This window comes from Loxodonta africana, chromosome 10 (assembly GCF_030014295.1).
Source record: "Loxodonta africana isolate mLoxAfr1 chromosome 10, mLoxAfr1.hap2, whole genome shotgun sequence".
NCBI classification, from domain to species: domain Eukaryota; kingdom Metazoa; phylum Chordata; class Mammalia; order Proboscidea; family Elephantidae; genus Loxodonta; species Loxodonta africana.
The window spans coordinates 113,441,903-113,461,494 of record NC_087351.1 but is presented as its reverse complement, the minus strand read 5'-3'; the positions used below and the strand labels follow the sequence as shown (position 1 = coordinate 113,461,494).

At 47.5% G+C, this 19,592-nt stretch overlaps 1 protein-coding gene across 6 annotated transcripts in view; it reads right to left on the bottom strand.

Moving 5' to 3' along the window:
* SETD3 (SET domain containing 3, actin N3(tau)-histidine methyltransferase) overlaps window positions 1–19,447 on the bottom strand; it is a 99,028-nt gene extending 79,581 nt beyond the window's left edge. For 4 of the 6 annotated variants that reach the window (XM_010588844.3, XM_064292997.1, XM_064292998.1 and 1 more), the window contains exon 1: window positions 19,334–19,437. The gene's annotated coding sequence lies outside the window, so the exon portion shown is untranslated. Of the gene's footprint in view, window positions 1–19,333 lie in introns of all 6 variants that reach the window. The other 2 variants (XM_003408624.4, XM_010588845.3) reach the window with 2 other exon arrangements.
* Between the last annotated feature and the right edge of the window lie 145 nt (window positions 19,448–19,592).

Below are 19,592 nucleotides of genomic sequence, written 5' to 3'. Positions count from 1 at the left end.
AAAATTGTTTCCTTTGCTGGGCTTCCCTCCCCTCAGCTTTGCATATGAATCCTGCTTTTGCTTGGAGGTTATGTGTAAACCCCATTGCACCTCTGCAGTATGATTAAGAATGTTGCTGATGCCATCAGAGAAATGCAAATCAAAACTACAATGAGATTCCATCTCACTCCAACAACGATGCCATTAATCCAAAAAGCACGAAATAATAAATGTTGGAGAGGTTGTGGAGAGACTGGAACACTTATACACTGCTGGTGGGAATGTCAAATGGCACAACCACTTTGGAAATCAATTTGGTGCTTCCTTTTACAAAAAAAAAAATTTTTTTTTTTTTTTTTTTAAAAAGCTAGAAATAGAACTACCATAGGATCCAGCAATCCCACTCCTCGGACTACATCCTAGAGAAATAAGAGCCTTTACACAAACAGATATATGCACACCCATGTTTACTGCAGCACTGTTTACAACAGCAAAAAGATGGAAGCAACCAAGGTGCCCATCAACGGATGAATGGATAAATTATGGTACATTCACACAATGGAATACCACACATCGATAAAGAACAGTGATGAATCTGTGAAATATTTCATAACATGGAGGAACCTGGAAGGCATTATGCTGAGTGAAATTAGTCAGTTGAAAAAGGACAAATATTTTATAAGACCATTATTAGAAGAACTTGAGAAACAGTTTAAACTGAGAACACATTCTTTTGTGGTTACGAGAGCGGAGAAGAGCGAGGGTAGGAGAGGGGTACTAATTAGTAGATAAAAACTAGTTGACTGGAAAGACAACACTCAATACAGGGGAGGTCAGCACAACTGGACTAAACCAAAAGCAAAGAAGTTTCCTGAATAAACTGAATGCTTTGAAGGGCAGTGTAACAGGGGCAGAGGTTTGGGGACGATGGATTCAGGGGACATCTAAGTCAACTGGCATAATAAAATCTATTAAGAAAACATTCTGCATCCCACTTTGAAGAGTGGCATCTGGGGTCTTAAACACTAGCAAGAGGCCATCTAAGATGCATCAATGAGTCTCAACCTACCTGGATCAAAGGAGAATGAAGAACACCAAGGACACAAGGTAATCAGGAGTCCAAGAGACAGAAAGGGCCACATGAACTAGAGACTACGTCATCCTGAGACCAGAAGAACTAGATGGTGCCCAGCCACAACCAATGACTGCCCTGACAGAGAACACAACAGAGAACCCCTGAGGGAGCAGGAGAACAGTGGGATGAAGACCCCAAATTCTCATAAAAAGACCAGACTTAATGATCTGACTGAGACTGGAAGGACCCCGGTGGTCATGGCCCCCAGACCTTCTGTTGCCCCAAGACAGGAACTATTCCCGAAGCCAACTCGTCAGACATGGATTGGACTGGACAATGGGTTGGAGAGGAATGCTGGTGAGCAGTGAGCTTCTTGGATCAGGTGACACTTGAGGCTATGCTGGCATCTCCTGCCTGGAGGGGAGATGACAAGGTAGAGAGGGTCAGAAGCTGGCAAATGGACACGAAAAGAGAGAGTGGAGGAGGGAGCGGGCTGTCTCGTTAGGGGGAGAGTAACTGGGTGTATGTAGCAATGTGTATATAAGTTTTTATGTGAGAGACTGACTTGATTCGTAAACTTTCACTTAAAGCACAATAAAAATTATTCAAAAAAAAAATGTTGCTGATGTAACTTGAATAAACTCCCTACTTGTAAACCCCTTTGAAAGTAACTTACTTGCCCGCCCTTGGCGAGCAGCCTTGGCAGCAGCAGCTCTGACTGACTCCATTTCCTTGTATGATGAAATAAAGGTGCCTTTTTTGTTCTCTCACCTCGGTCTCGTTTACTGGCCAAAACAAGTCAGGCTGAGAAAGAGCCTGGGGTTTCCATGAGGTAGCAACTCCTCCAGGAAAGCCTCCCAATCCCAGGGGAACCTCTCCGTCCAGGAGCTCCAGAAGCACTGGGCTCTCTCCATACTGAATTAGAGACCATGGGGCACATCCCCCTCACCTGTGAACTTGAAGTTTGGCGGGACGGGGCGGGGGGGTCTTTGTAGCTCAGCAGACTGTCTTCTGGCTTAGAGCCTTAGAGCCTTCTATGGTTGTAGGATTCATTTGCCTCTGGATCTAACATGGCTTGGCACTAATGCGTCCTGTATTTGTGTGCACCCCTAACTAAGGGTGCCTTGAAGGCAGAGGCCCTGCAAGTAACTCCTTACCCTACGGCACATCAAGCTGCCCGTCACAGTTTGCCACCTCCCGGCCCACAGCCCCTCACACACAGCCCCTGGGCTTCCCTACCACCCCTAGTCTACATTCCTCTCCCCATCCTCCCGGCCCACAGCCCCTCACACAGCCCCTCGGCTTCCCTCCCACCCCTAGTCTATACTCTTCTCCCCCACCTCCCGGCCCACAGCCCCTCAGCTTCCCTGCTACCCCTAGTCTAGACTCCTCTCCCCATCCACCCGGCACACAGCACCCTCACACAGCTTCCCAGCTTGCCTGCCACCCCTAGTCTACACTCCTCTCCCCATCCTCCTGGCACACAGCACCCTCACACAGCTTCCCAGCTTGCCTGCCACCCCTAGTCTACACTCCTCTCCCCCACCTCCCAGCCCACAGCCCCTCGGCTTCGCTGCCACCCCTAGTCTATACTCCTCTCCCCCACCAGAGCCCACGGCCCCTCACACAGCTCCCTGGCTTGCCTGCCACCCCTACTCTACACTCTCTCTCCCCCATTACTCAGTCTGAACACCCTGACCCCTTGATGAACTTGTAAGAATCCTCTACCAAAAGGCTGTGCTGACACCCTGCCTCGATGACAAGGCCTCCTTCCGTAGTTCCATAGCGCAGGTCCTGGCCTCGGGTATCACCCACTACAGACTATGGTTGCTGTGCCTACTGTCCCCACCGTCCTGTAGAGAAAGCAACCAAGTCTTCCATCTTCGTAGGCTCTCGTACAGTGCTACGGACACCGAAGATGGTCAAAAGCCAATGGAAGGAAAACCTCTGGGTATCATATTTGGATCTGAGTGTTACTTGTGGGTAGGATTTATTTTACTATCACGGTTTTTTGTGGCAAGGATCCATTTTGATATATTCTCTCACCAGTGACTGAACAGCAAAGAGACACTTGGTAAATATTTAACTGTTCTACTAAAGAACTAGGACAACTCTAAAAAGCAAAAACAAACATACATATATACATACATATTGCACTGAGCAAATCTGCTGCAAAAGACCTCTGTAAAGTGTTAAAAAGCAAAGATGTCACTTTGAGAACTAAGGTGCGTCTGATTCAAGCCATGGTATTTCAATGGCCTCATATGCATGGGAAAGCTGGACAATGAACAAGGAAGGCCTAAGAAGAATTGATGCCTATGAACTATGGTGTTGGTGAAGAACATCGGCTACGTCATGGACTGCCAGAACAAGAAGCAAATCTGTCTTAGAAGAAGTACAGCCAGAATGGCAGGACCTCATTTCACATACTTTGGACATGTGATCAGGAGGGACCCGGCCCTGAAGAAGGACATCATGCTTGGTAGAAAGTGAGAGAAAATGGGGAGGACCCTCAACAAGATGGACTGACACAGTGGCTGCAACAGTGGGCTCAAGCATGGCAACGATTGTGAGGAGACAGGAACAGGAAGTATTTCATTATGACATAAAAAAAACAAACCCGCCGCCATCGAGTCGATTCCGACTCATAGCGACCCTATAAGACAGAGTAGAACTGCCCCATAGCTTCCGAGGAGCGCCTGGTGGATTTGAACTGCCGAACCTCTTGGTTAGCAGCTGTAGCACTTAACCACTACACCACTAGGGTTTCCCATTCTGACACAGGGTAGCTGTAAGTCGGAACCAACTTGACAGCACCTGACAACACCACCACCACCGTACAAAAGTTCACTTAAAGACGGTTTCTCATCTATAGTTTATAGAGAAGTTTCAGGATATTGATTTAATAAGAAACTCTCCCACAAACACAAATCCTATTTTTCCAAGTGTTTTTGGTCTCTTATTTTGTGCTAATGAGTCAATTCCAACTCACAGCAACCCTGCAGGACAGAGCAGGGCTGCCCCATAAGGTTTTCTTGGCTATAATTTTTTAAGGAAGCAGATCACCAGGTCTCTTCTCCCGCAGAGCCACTGGTGGGTTAGAACCACCAACCTTTTGGTTAGCAGATGAACACTTAACTATTGAGCCACCAGGGCTCCTTAGAAAGCAGCAAAGTGGGAACAGTCTATTTCTGATTTTCATTTCAATTAAAGACCACAGAAAGGGAAGAGCCGTGGCCCAAGCCCAGCTGCACTATGTGGCACCTGTGACCCAGGGGCACGTGCATTGCCACATTGTTCTGTGCTGTCTCGGGCACACTCCAGGCCATGACCTCCCTGAGCCCCCCTCCCCGCCCCCCCCCCACAGCACACAGAGGCCAGCGTGATGATAGCCGGCTGTCAGAGGCTTAGAGAGGCTGTGATTTGGCCAAGAGCCCAGGGCTGCTAAGCAGTGGGCCTGCGCCTTCAGACTTGAAATCCTATGTTACGTCCGGCACATACGCTGACTAAACACAGGCACTGCCACTCGACAGGCTACTCAGCAATTAAGTGCCTAGGACATTGCTGGCCATGACAGAAGATACCCAATCGGGAAAAGCCACGAGGCTAGGGAAACAAGACTCACACCCCAAATAAAGCGGCCTGGATAATACCCAGTCAAATGGGTGTTCTGAACATCCTTAATGCTCCCAGGGGAGAAAAACACACAAACACAACTACACGTTAGAAATTCATCAAGTTCCTAAAAGGACCAAATATTTATTTCAGTATTTACTTTAAATACTTATATTGGAAAAATAAAAATATGTGCTAAATTAAATACACACTCACTCTCAAGTTAAATTCCAAAGATTAGCCAGAAGGTACAATGCTAAACGCAAGAAGATTTTTCCCTAAAAGGTTTAGTGGAAATCAGGTATAATCTGCAAACGCTTTACTGAATTATCTTGGGGGAGCAGGAAGCACAGAGGCAAAAAAAAAAAAAAGAATATAAATAAGACTTAAGACAAGAGAAAATATGTTCAAAAGCAATACAGGGTTGACAGACAAATGAATTATATACAAACAAGCCTAGTTCTAGTCATTCTAAGGAAGGGGCACCTATAAAAACGAACAGTGAGCTTACAGTTTCATGCATATCTGCATTTCTTCACCATAAAGGTAATTTTAAGATGTACAGAGTCCTCACAATCTGGCCCTAAAATCGCATAATATTTTACCAAGTCCATCAACAGTCTTCCCACCTAACAGCTAAGACAGGCTCCAGAGGGCAGCCCCACAAATGGCAGGCTTCACAGGCTAAATTGAGATATACATATGCAGGTGACACCTGTAACCTGCAACCACTTTTAATCAATCAAGTGACCCTATTACATGTCATCTGTGCAGCCGAACAAAAAAGGTCATGAGAAATAAGATAAAGCACATTCAGGGACCTCAACCAGTGGAGGACTGGGTTGCTGAATACTTAAAAGCCCACTTCTGCAAAGTGTCACACGTGCTCCGAAAGGAGTCACACACAATCAGCTGTTTTTTTTTTTTTTTCCAAAAATCCTACACGGTAAGGATGTGTGTTTGTATTTTTCTTGAGTTCCCCCTGAAAATATTGATTTCAATGACACGCAAACAGAAAGAACATTTTTGATTACACTTATTTAGCAATTTATCTAGGAAGCTGTAGCTCGGACACAGCATCTGGTCTGTCAATGTGGCCTGCATTTACTCAATTTTACGGCTGGACTGTGGAACAGACCATCAACTGCTCATATGCAAGTTCAAGATGAAACTGAAGAAAATCAGAGCAAGTCCACGAGAGCCCAAATATGACCTTGAGTATATCCCACCTGAATTTAGAGACAATCTCAAGAACAGATTTGACCCATTGAACACTAGTGACCGAACACCAGACGAGTTGTGGAATGACATCAAGGACATCATCCATGAAGAAAGCAAGACGTCACTGAAAAGACAGGAAAGAAATAAAAGACCAAGGCGGATGCCAGAGGAGACTCTGAAACTTGCTCTTATGCGTCGAGCAGCTAAAGCTAAACGAAGAATTCATGAAGTAAAAGAACTGAACAGAAGATGTCAAAGGGCCTCTCGAGAAGACAAAATGAAGTATTATAACGACGTGTGCAAAGAGCTGGAGATGGAGAACCAAAAAGGAAGAACATGCTTGGCGTTTCTCAAGCTGAAAGAACTGAAGAAAAAATTCAAGCCTCGAGTTGCAATAGTGAAGGACTCCATGGGGAAAATATTAAATGATGCAGGAAGCATCAAAAGAAGATGGAAACCTGGAGCAAAGGAAAATGAAGAACACCAAGCCCACATGACAACTAAGAGCCCAAGAGACAGAAAGGGCCACATGAACCAGAGACCTACATCATCCTGAGACCAGAAGAACTAGTTGGTGCCCGGCCACAATCGATGACTGCCCCGACAGGGAGCTCAGCAGAGGACCCCTGAGGGAGCAGGAGATCAGTGGGATGCAGACCCCAAATTCTCATAAGAAGACCAAACTTAATGGTCTGACTGAGACTGGAGGAATCCCGGCGGCCATGCTCCCCAGACCTTCAGTTGACACAGGACAGGAACCATCCCCGAAGACAACTCATCAGAAATGAAAGGGACTGGTCAGCGGGTGGGAGAGAGATGCTGATGAAGAGTGAGCTAATTATATCAGGTGGACACTTGAGATTGTGTTGGCAACTCTTGCCTGGAGGGGGGATGGGAGGATAGAGAGAGAGCGAAGCCGGCAAAATTGTCAAGAAAGGAGAGACTGAAAGGGCTGACTCAAGACGGGGAGAGTAAGTGGGAGTAGGGAGTGAGATGTATGTAAACTTATATGTGACAGACTGATTGGATTTGTAAACGTTCACTGGAAGCTTAATAAAAGTTATTATAAAAAAAAAAAAAAGAAGATGGAAGGAATACTCAGAGTCATTATACCAAAAAGAATTAGTCGATATTCAACCATTTCAAAAGATGGCATATGATCAGGAACCGATGGTACTGAAGGAAGAAGTCCAAGCTGCTCTGAAGGAATTAGCGAAAAACAAGGCTCCAGGAATTGATGGAATATCAATTGAGATGTTTCAACAAACATGTAGCGCTGGAGGTGCTCACTCATCTATGCCAACAAATATGGAAGACAGCTTGCTGGCCAACTGATTGGAATAACCTATTCCCAAGAAAGGTGATCCAACCAAATGTGGATATTATAGAACAATATCATTAATATCACACGCAGGCAAAATTTTGCTGAAGATCATTCAAAAACGACTGCAGCAGTATATCGACAGGGAACTGCCAGAAATTCAGGCCGGTTTCAGAAGAGGGCATGGAACCAGGGATATCACTGCTGATGTCAGATGGATCCTGGCTGAAAGCAGAGAATACCAGAAGGATGTTTACCTGTGTTTTATTATTATGCAAAGGCATTCGACTGTGTGGATCATAACAAATTATGGATAACACTGCAAAGAATGGGAATTCCAGAACACTTAATTGTGCTCATGAGGACCCTTTACATAGATCAAGAGCCAGTTGTTTGGACAGAACAAGTGGATACTGATTGGTTTAAAGTCAGGAAAGGTGTGCATCAGGCTTGTATTCTTTCACCATACCTATTTAATCTGTATGCTGAACAAATAATACGAGAAGCTGGACTATATGAAGAAAAACGGGTCATCGGGATTGTAAGACTCATTAACCTGCATTATGCAGATGACACAACCTTGCTTGCTGAAAGTGAAGAGGACTTGAAGCACTTACTAATGAAGATCAGAGACCACAGCCTTCAGTGTGGATTACACCTCAACATAAAGAAAACAAAAATCCTCACAACTGGACCAATGAGCAACATCATAATAAATGGAGAAAAGACTGAAGTTGTCAAGGATTTCATTTTACTTGGATCCACAATTGACAGCCATGGAAGCAGCAGTCAAGAAATCAGAGGACGCATTGCATTGGGCAAATCTGCTGCAAAGGACCTCTTCAAAGTGTTGAAGAGCAAAGATGTCACCCTGAAGACTAAGGTGCGCCTGACCCAAACCATGGTATTTTCAAATGCATCATATGCGTGTGAAAGCTGGACAATGAATAAGGAAGACCGAAGAAGAGTTGGCGCCTTTGAATTGTGGTGTTGGCGAAGAATATTGAATATACCATGGACTGCCAAAAGAACGAACAAATCTGTCTTAGAAGAAGTACAACCAGAATGCTCCTTAAAAGCAAGGATGGCAAGACTGCGTCTTACACACTTTGGACGTGTTGTCAGGAAGGATCAGTCCCTGAGGGACTTCATGCTTGGCAGAGTACAGGGTCAGAGTAAAAAAGGAAGACCCTCGACAAGGTGGATTGACACAGTGTCTGCAGCAATGAGCTCAGGCGTAACAACGATTGTAAGGATGGTGCAGGACCGGGCAGTGTTTTGTTCTGTTGTGCATAGGGTCGCTATGAGTTGGACCCGACTTGACGGCACCTAACAACAACAACAACACAGCTGGATTGACTGAGAGGAGAACGGCATGGCTTCCTCCCACCTCAGGCACCAGCTGTCAACTGTACTTGAGAGTATGAGAGCTACCTCTGTGGGAAGAATAGGGACCGGCTCCACTCAGTGTCACCAGAATCCGGGTGGGCCATTAGGATCAGAGTCTTACTGCCTTCTGAATTAAGCACACACACGATAGGATGAGGAGCCCTGGTGGCGCAGTTGTTAAGAGCTTGGCTGCTAACCAAAAGGTCTGCAGTTCAAACCCACCAGCCATGCCTTGGAAACCCTATGGGGCAGTTCTACTCTTTCTTATAGGGTCACTATGAGTTGGAATCAACTGAACATCAACAAGTTTGGTTTTGGGAGTAATAGGATGAGGGAAGAGCAGGAGCAGAGCCTGTACTGGACTGCACACTGTCATCTTCCCTGCAGACAAGATGCGTTCACACAACCCTGTCCACCCGGTGCCAGGCTACCTGAAGCACGAGCCTATTTGGACCAGGTCCTCACTCTGCTCAGCAGCGGGGCAGCGACCACACTAACTTACCTGGTTTAAGTGGCTGACTAGTACCCATCATTCCAGTATCGAGCCAAAGAAATGCCAGAACTCAAAAGTGCCAAGAGGTCAGAGTCAGCAGGCAGACAGGCAGACAAAGCCCAAAAACACCCACTGCCTTGAGTCGATTCTGACTTACAGCGACCCAGGCAGGTGGAATTAATTTCAGCTCAGTAGCTACTTAAGTGCCAGGATGACCACAGACCTCTAAGTTGCATGTAAGTAAAATTTCAATCTTTATACAGAATGACACGGCTGATAATCATATGTGTGTGTACATACATGTATACATATATATACACACACGTGTATACATGCATACACATATACATACATACATACATATGAACACATACACGCATGTTGTTGTCGTTGGGTGCTGTTTAGTCGATTCTGACTCATAGCAACCCCAAACGACAGAGCAGAACCGACCCAAAGGGTTTCCTAGGCTGTCATCTTTATGGAAGCAGATTGCCAGGTCTTTCTCCCTCGGAGCCCCAGGGTGGGTTTAAACTACCAGCCTTTTGGTTAGCAGCTGTGTGCTTCACTGTTGCACCACCAGGGCTCTTTATATACATGAATATAAGTTGTGGTCGAGTTGATTCCAACTCACAGAGCCCCGTGGCAATTCAAACCCCATCCGAGGCTCCTCGGAAGAAAGGTCTGGGGATCTGCTTCTGAAAGGTCACAGCTTGAAAACCCTGCGCAGCACCGTTCTACTCTGCCTGAGCTTTTTTTGTTTAAGTATATTCCTTGCTTTCCACAGTATTTTTTGACATTTTTCCACTAACAACACGATAATTTGAGATACTTAAACCATTTCTGCTTGACTTCTCAATACACAACATTTTTAGTTTTAAGCTGCTGTTGAATTAAGTTGCAAATACACTTAAAATATTATGAGGCTCTATTTAAAGGAACTTGCAACAACAAAAAAAAGCCTTTCATAAAGCAAAGACTCATTTGGTATCAGGAATAATCATTTCCTATTATATCTTTCTAAAATAAAAAAGAAAACGTTAAGTGTGAGAAATAGCTGTAACCTGTCAAGAAGATACCTTCAAACCACCCACATCCTTAACTTAAAGGTTCTAGATTCTAGATTAACTACCAGGATTAGAAGAGATCCCTGGGGTTATCTAAGTTAGCCCTCAGCCCCATGTAAGTTTACCATCTCATCTAACATTATGTGGGAAGGAACCCTGGTGGCGCAGTGGTTAAGCACTCAGCTGCTAACTTAAAGGTCAGCAGTTTGAACCCACCAGCAGCTCTGCAGGAGAAGGATGTGGCAGTCTGCTTTGGTGAAGCATTGGAAATCCTATGGGGCAGCTCTACTCTGTCCTACAGGGTTGCTCTGAGTCAGAACCCACTCAATGGCAATGGGTATAACATTACACGGCAGTTACAGTTTTCAGAGGGCTTTGCTACCCATTTCTTAATTCCAGTCTGGCAGCCCTGGAAGACAGGCAGGACAGAGCGTATTAGCCCTCTTAATGCTGGTAAGCGGGCTTCTAATTCTCAGCCCCGCACCCCTCTGCTGGCCGCCAGCTGGGGCCTGCCTGTTGTGGCCGGCCCCCACTTAGTTCTCAACCCCGTACCCCTCTGCTGGCCGCCAGCTGGGGCCTGCCTGTTGTGGCCGGCTCCCACTTAGTTCTCAACCCCGCACCCCTCTGCTGGCTGCCAGCTGGGGCCTGCCTGTCATGGCCCTGTCGTGGCCATGTTGTGGCCCTGTTGTGGCCGTGTCGTGGCCGGCTTCCACTTAGTTCTCAGCCCCACACTCCTCTGCTGGCCACCAGCTGGGGCCTGCCTGTCGTGGCCGGCTCCCACTTAGTTCTCAACCCCGTACCCCTCTGCTGGCCGCCAGCTGGGGCCTGCCTGTCGTGGCCGGCTCCCACTTAGTTCTCAACCCCGCACCCCTCTGCCGGCCGCCAGCTGGGGCCTGTCTGTCGTGGTCGGCTCCCACTTAGTTCTTAACCCCGCACCCCTCTGCTGGCCACCAGCTGGGGCCTGACTGTTGTGGCCCTGTCGTGGCCGTGTCGTGGCCGGCTCCCACTTAGTTCTCAGCCCCACACGCCTCTGCTGGCCGCCAGCTGGGGCCTGCCTGTCGTGGCCGGCTCCCACTTAGTTCTCAACCCCGCACCCCTCTGCCGGCCGCCAGCTGGGGCCTGTCTGTCGTGGTCGGCTCCCACTTAGTTCTTAACCCCGCACCCCTCTGCCGGCCACCAGCTGGGGCCTGGCTCCCACTTAGTTCTCAGCCCCACACGCCTCTGCTGGCCACCAGCTGGGGCCTGCCTGTCGTGGCCGGCTCCCACTTAGTTCTCAACCCCGCACCCCTCTGCCGGCCGCCAGCTGGGGCCTGTCTGTCGTGGTCGGCTCCCACTTAGTTCTTAACCCCGCACCCCTCTGCTGGCCACCAGCTGGGGCCTGCCTGTTGTGGCCCTGTCGTGGCCCTGTCGTGGCCGTGTCGTGGCCGGCTCCCACTTAGTTCTCAGCCCCACATGCCTCTGCTGGCCACCAGCTGGGGCCTGCCTGTCGTGGCCGGCTCCCACTTAGTTCTCAACCCCGCACCCCTCTGCCGGCCGCCAGCTGGGGCCTGTCTGTCGTGGTCGGCTCCCACTTAGTTCTTAACCCCGCACCCCTCTGCCGGCCACCAGCTGGGGCCTGTCTGTCGTGGTCGGCTCCCACTTAGTTCTTAACCCCGCACCCCTCTGCTGGCCACCAGCTGGGGCCTGCCTGTTGTGGCCCTGTCGTGGCCCTGTCGTGGCCGTGTCGTGGCCGGCTCCCACTTAGTTCTCAGCCCCACACGCCTCTGCTGGCCACCAGCTGGGGCCTGCCTGTTGTGGCTGGCTCCCAGTTAGTGAGCCACTCTGGCACTTTACTGTCAGAAAGGTCATCATCCTCTTTGACCTGTCCAAGTTTGCCCTTTAAAAGAGAAACAACCACCCCTCAAATTTTCTGAAGACAGCTTTCATGTCCTCCCCGCAAAGTCTTCTCTTTTCCAAACTTAGCATGCCCCTCATGAGGTACTTCTCGGAAGTAAACAAAGCCACGTAGGAATATTGTATACTTCAAAGGACGGGTTTTAAAAGTCCACAAGACTCTTCGGATGTGCCAAGAGGAGCGCCAGTCAGCGGACCCACCGCCCTCCTGGAGCTCAATGCTAGGAGGTTTCACTAATATGGCCGAAGGCTACCTTAGCTCTTCTGAGAACCACGTTCACACATCCACTCTTCAGTGCACATCTCTTCAGTATTTAATCTGAAATGCAGAGGTGAATGAGACAGGGTCCCACAGCCTTTAGGATGAGTGGGTAGCCAACTAAACCCTTTGTCACACAAACTGATCTTAAGATATTGTTCGCTGCCATCCAGCCAAGCTCTGATTCATGGTGACCCGACGCACGAAGGAATGAAACTGCTGCCCCGTCGAGCCGCTGTGACCTACAAGGTTCTCACTGGCTGATTTTCAGTAGACTGCCAGGCCTTTCTTCCTAATCTATCTCAGGCTGGAAGCTCCCCTAAATCCTGTCCAGCATCATCGCAACACACACGCCTCCAGTGATGGATGGGTAGTGCACTGGCTGGGAACTGAACCCAGCTGGGTCTCACACACATGAAGCAGGAATTCAACCACTGAACTACCTCTTCAACAAGACAGATGTTCTGTGTTAAACAACCGAGTTTTTGAACCTAAGTGCAGTTATTCATGCTAACAGTCATGTTTCAGGATAAACGTCCCCGGCTGCTGAAACTGTGCCACGCCTTCCTTGTCTCTTGTCCTGGGGCATTTCCACACCAGGATCATTTTCGTCCTCACGGGCTCTGTTTGGGCACTGGCTACACAGCAGGAACGGAGGTCGCAGTTTACACCATAGGTGAGAGAGATGTCACTGCGTCTGCTTTACAGATGAGAAAGCTGAAGCTTAGAGAGGTTAATAAATTTATCCAAGACTTGGTGGGTGGCCGAGCCTTGCCAGCACACCGCAACGACAAATTTTACTGACACTCAAAAGTTTTTCATTCCATTTCAGCTCAAAGCCTACCCAATCATGAAGGCTCTGAAAGTTTCCTGAATCTCTAATGTTCAAAATACCAATATTCTCTTGGAGAAGTAAAATATACACATATAAAGGCTTTACCTCTTTGGTCTTTTAAAGTTACAGAACTCTTCTGCCGGCCTTGTTCAGGTACACCAGAGCTCTTCTGCCGGCCTTGTTCAGGTACACCAGAGCTCTTCTGCCGGCCTTGTTCAGGTACACCAGAGCTCTTCTGCCGGCCTTGTTCAGGTACACCAGAGCTCTTCTGCCGGCCTTGTTCAGGTACACCAGAATGGCCTCAGGCTAAGTTCGGGACGTGGAGCCAAGTCTCCAGCTGAGCTTCCACAGGATCCTGCACACCCCACACAGGTCTGGGTGATGCCGCCTTGCTGGGTCGAAAAACTGCACCAACCACTTTGGTGACCCTGATGCGTAGCAGTGCTAAACTGTTACAATCAACAAATGAACAACCTTACCGGTCACTGGTAACTATTTCTGGTAAAGGCCGCTTATTTAATAAGCGTAAACTAATTTTTACTTTCTTTTGACGTGCTTAAGAGAAAACCAATGATATTGAAGAGTCACTTCCATTTTCTGAGACCGAAACCTTTAAAACACTTAGTTGTAAGAATTTTTTTACACTTTGCTATGTTCTAATGAATTATCCTTAACGAAAAATGTAAACGGAAACTCAGGATTGCCAATAGGTAATAAGCCTAAAATAAAACCCATTGCCATTGGGTCTACTCAAAGCAACCCTAAAGGACAGAGGAGAAGGGCCCCATAGGGTGTCCAAGGAATGGCTGGTGGATCTGAAGTGCTGACCTTTTGGTTGGCAGCCGCAGCTGGCACCAGGGTCTTCCAAACCTAAAATATTACATATTAAGAATTCTATATATCTACCTGATACCTATATGACCTAGACAATTTTTCTGTTTTTCTAAAAAACAGTAAAAACATTTCTTCCTGCTCTGCTCCTCTGCCCTTGCCTACCTCCCCAGGACTGAGGCTAGACATGTAAATGATTAAAATGATCTTTGCATGGTATTCTGGACTGAATTGTGCCCCCAAAATATGTTACAAATCTTGGCCTCTATGCCTGTGGTTATAATCCCATTTGGGAATGGATTGTCTTTGTTATGTTAACGAGACGAGATTAACATAGAGTGTATCTATAGTTAATCTCTTTTGAGATATAGAATAGATCAAAACAAGCAAGCTAAGAAGCAGAGATGGGGGAAGACATGCCAAGCCACATGCGGACCTCCAAGGAACCAGGAAACTAGCTGAAGAGACAAGGACCTTCCCCCAGAGCTGACAGAGAAAGCCTTCCCCTAGAGCTGGCGCCCTGAACTTGGACTTCGAGCCTCCCAAACTGTGAGAGAATACCTATCTGTTACGGCAGCACTAGGTAACTAAGACATAGCGTTTCAGTGTCACTCAGTATCATTCAGCTATCTTTCAAAATGTCAACTTCAGAGTTAGCCTTGTCTTCCATCACTAATCAGGGGTGTTTAAACTTATCTTGATTATTAGTTAACTTCTTAGAAAGTACTTGAAGAAGAAAAAAAGAGATTCGAAGTATTAACTGGTATTTGAATTTTACGATCATTTTAGAATCACTTTTCTTCCATTCATATTTATCTCAGTTGAAAATTTTTAACAACTGTGTCTGTATCTCCTGTTTTACCCATGCCTCTCCTGTTTCACCGTCTGTTTGTTTGCAAAACACAGACTCTAAGCAATTAATACCTTGCGTGAGTTATTAAGCGAATTTAACAACAAAAAACAGGACTTCCGATCATGTAGACTTTGCTAATTCACCTTTCTTCCTTTTGGCTAGTAAGTGACTAAAAAAACACATCAAGTTTCAACTATCTTATAACAGAAATTCATAATTTACATTATGCACATTAATACAAATTTACTTTTACTTTAATAGTAAATATATTTGCAGATCAAAATACTAAACACCTCTAACTTTATGATATTGGTGAAGAATGAGCTTTTTGGATCAAGTGGACACATGAGACTATGTTGGCATCCCCTGTCTGGATGGGAGATGAGAGGGCGGAGGGGGTCAGAAGCTGGACGAATGGACACGAAAAGAGAGAGTGGAGGGAAGGAGTGTGCTAATGGGAGAGAGCAATTAGGACTATATAGCAAGGTGTGTATAAATTTTTATATGAGAGACTGACTTGATTTCTAAACTTTCACTTAAAGCACAAATTAAAAAAACAATAATAATACACTTTACCTAACACCAAAAAAAAAAAACTCTAAGTTTTATAAAAAGAAAAATGAGATGATACAAAGACACCCAACGTACAGAAATTTATTTTGCAAAGAAAGGTATATACACGTAAACACAACAAAAGTAAAACTTTCGTAGAAAATTTTAAAAGCAAGGATTCCTTTGTTTTATATTCTCAACTGCTTAAATATGACCCAGAATGGCTTGACATTCAAAATAAATGTTTCTATGACTGTAGCAAAAAAAGAAAAAGGATGCACAAATCAATTCTTCCTTGATAAAAAAAAAAAAAAGGGCCCAAATAGAATGCTCATTAATTAAGAAAACAAATAATTTGGCCACAAACAACCTCCAAAGTAACATAAGCATAAAAATACAGTCACTGTTCTGTTAAAAGTATCTAACACCACAGTGCTAAAAAACCAAACCCGTTGCCATTGAGTCAATTCCAACTCATGGTGACCCCACGTGCGTCAAAGCAGAACTGAGCCTCATAGGGTTTTCAATGGCTCCCACCTTACAGAAGTAGATTACCAGGCCTTTCTTCCACGGTGCCTCTGGATAAATTCGAACCACCAACCTCCTGGTTAGTAGTCGAGTGCAAACTGTTCACACCACTCAGGGAACCAGCCATAGCACTAAATGGCTCCCACTCCTCTTCTGGGGGAACAAAATCATCACTCATTCCCAGCACTGACTTACATGGGGAGGACTCACACTTATTTAACACTCACTTCCACCACCACCTCCACCACCACCCCCCCCCCGCCCCCCGATTTACAGACTTGGAAACCCTATGGGGCAGCTCTGCTTCGTCCTACAGGGTCACTATGAGTCGGAATCGACTGGACAGCAGTGGGTTTGGTTTGGGTTTGCTTCCACCCCTAAACGAATCACCACCCGCAGCAACTAGGGAATAAGAGAACCAGTTACTAAAGATAAAAATCCTCCCAAAGAAATATACTCATCAAACTACAAACAAAAAAGATGCAGTATGGTTAGCTACATTTCTGAAAGATACTTCAGATTACTGATAAAAAAAAGGGACAACATAACTAACACAGACATTTTTAGATTTGGAAAGCCTCAAACTAAACTGGCATCTAATAAAGAACTCAGAGCAGTCCTGAGTTAGGAGACAGGTTTTTATATGTCGTTGTGCATCGTCGAGTCAGTTCTGACTCAGAGCAGCCTTAAAGGACAGAGCAGAACTGCCCCGTAGGGTTTCCTAGGCCGCAATCATTGCAGAAATAGATCGCCAGGACTCTTCTCCCACAGAGCAGCTGATGGGTTCAAACCTCTGAACTTTCAGTTAGTAGCCGAGCACTTAACCACTGCACCACTAGCGGTCTTTGATTTTTATACACTCACTCATATTTTTTACTAAAATTTCTCCCAGCACAAACTACAAACCTGGTGTTCATTGAACTCAATAATTACTGTCTTAGACTGGGTTCTTTAGAAGAGCAAAACCAGTGAAGCATATACATAACTCAAGGAAGTGGCTCACAGAGTTGTAGAGGCTGGCAAGTCCCAAGTCCATGGGTCAGGCATCAGGCTGGAGGCTTCTCCTGACTCTATGTAGCTGCAAGAACTGACAAACCCAAGACTGCAGGTGAGATGGCAGGCTGCTGGCTTATGGGCTATGGAGGTTGATGAATCCCAGGTACTGGAAGTCAGATGATGACAAGCCAGATGCAGGATCCAGGGCAAGCAAGGGAGCTTTGCCAGAACATCTACACATGTATATACATGTACACACACACACACATACACGTATATATACACAGATATATAGAATACAGGCCACGCCCCCAAGAAAACTCCCCTTATAACTGATTGGCTGATTACATCAGATCATATCGTGGAGAATAATTACACCATGACATAACTACCAAATTATAACCACTACAGAACTGCCAAACTACATCATTACAAAGCTGCCAAACCACTGAGAATCATGGCCCAGCCAAACTGACAACCTTAGCCATCACAATTATCTACCAAATATTTACTACACGCAAGCCTCCGCGGTGCTAGTGTTGATACTTCCCTCCAGCGATGTCAAAATTTTTGTCATTCTCTCCTAGATATGAGCGCGTGAAGTTTCAAGTATGCTGTCTTTGCCGTTTACCAGAGCTTTCAAAACAACAATCTTTTTCCAATGGTTGAACTTCAGAAAGATAAAAGATTTAAGTACAGCCTTCAACTTTTTCTCATTTTCCAGTGGCTTCTAAAGCCAAGGTTCAGTCATGTGGTCTAAATGCCCAACTGCAAGAGAGGCCCTCTCACTGACAACCTCACTGCGCTCTTAGGGAAGAGACCAGAAGAACTGTCTACAGTACATACATGTTTTAATCTTCAAGTCCAACATCACTCCTATTTCAAGAAAAAAGCACTGAGGGGACTAGAAGCAGCAATCATTTTACTCGCTGAGGAGAGTTTCATTTCAGACATTAACTTACAATCTTGAATACACAAGAGTAAAAGAAGGGCCAGAAAGGAAAGGGGTAGCAGATGGTTAAAAATGAGGTTGTCTGGAGTGCCAATAAAGAGGTTCTGTAGATCTCTGAGAACTCGCTTTTGCAAACTTTCTCGGGCCAGAGAAAAATTCCTGGGTAAGTTGTTGGAACTTCACCAAAATATCAACCACAGCGGCCTCTGGGACTACTTTGGTAAGGTAGAAAGGCAAGCATGCGTGTGTGCGTGGTAGCCCCTGCAGACACAACATACCATGCATGGTCCAAGCAAGTCTTGGCAGATGTCACCAGTGGAGACAGGGACTGCTTTTATTTTGCTATTTCCTTGAATTAAATGTATCCACCTTCTAAAAAGTGTATGAAAACCTCTCCAAAGTTGTCAACGGTTAGTTCCATTTTCAAATACCAGTAGGGTCATTTTTGAGAAGAAAAATGAGAAAGGGGAAGGTGTAATTTGTACGGGATACAATTCACTTTTCGGTGTACAGTTGAGTCGTGACAAACGTGTGCAGCCATGCCACCACCACCACCAGAACCAATCCAGGAACACTGAGGTCCTTCACTAAAAGATAGTATCTTTGGGGATTCTTAGAGCAAAATCAATCTGTCAGCAAACTACAAAAGTTTTTTTGCTTTTTTTTTTAACTTTGGAAACATCACCTTCTGCATTTAGAACGAGGACACCATACACTCCACGAGATTCTAAAGAAACACGTGAAGAATTCCTCGTGACTGGGCCGTCCCCTCCCCACGCCGCACGGCCCGGGTGCGGCCCCGCAGCAAGAGGCGCACGTCCCTGATCCGCTCCTCTCCCCGAGTGGAGACCGGGAAGGCAGAGTCACAGCCAGTCTGGAGCCACGAGGCCCCAGAGTTTGATGCCGAATGACAAAGTCCGCAGCCCCGAATTCTTCTCCCTAGTAGGGCAGCGCGCGTGGAGGCGGGCCAAGGTGCGTGGGAAGGCAGCTGACCTATTTCCTCCGGCCGTGCTGGTAACTGGAAAGTGAGCGGCGGCGCGGGGACGGGTCCCCACCACCCCGGGGCACCCAAGGCTTGGAGGGGAGGAAGAGAACACACAGCCTGCACCCGGGCGGCGGGTGGCGACAGGAAGGAAGGAAATGAGAGCGCGACCCGGCCGCACGCGAGCCGAGTCGGGAAGGAGCGAGGGGCCGGGCCGGCCGGGAGCCGGGACTGAGGGTGCTGCACCGGGACGGGGGCGCTCCCTGCACCTGCCGTCATCCGGGGGCGGTGGGACGCACCCCCGACCAGGCAGGGCCGTCAGGGCAGGCCGAGGCCGCCCCCAGCCCACCAGGGCCCGGCCTGCCGGCCGGCAGGCGCGAGCCCGGACCCGCGAGGGGCGCCGGCGGGCGGTGGGCGGCCGCGCAGAGAGGGGGGCAGCAGCGTGAGTCCCCTCAGCCCGCGGGCCGCGCGCGCAGAGCCGCCGCAGGCACTCACCTGCCTGCTTCCCCTTCGCGCAGCGGCGGCGCCACACTCCGGCCCAGACCCCACCGTCCGCCTCAACCAAGCCCCAGACGGCGGCGGCGGCAGCGGCCGGACGGGAGGGCGGGACGGCGGCCTGAGACTGCCCCGCCGCCGCGGCCCAACCCCGCTCCGCCCGCCCCCGGGGCCCCGCCCCCGGACCGCCGCCGCCACTGCTCATTGGCCCAGGATTCCGACGCATGGCGTGTCCCGCCTGCGGCCCCGCCCGCCCCTC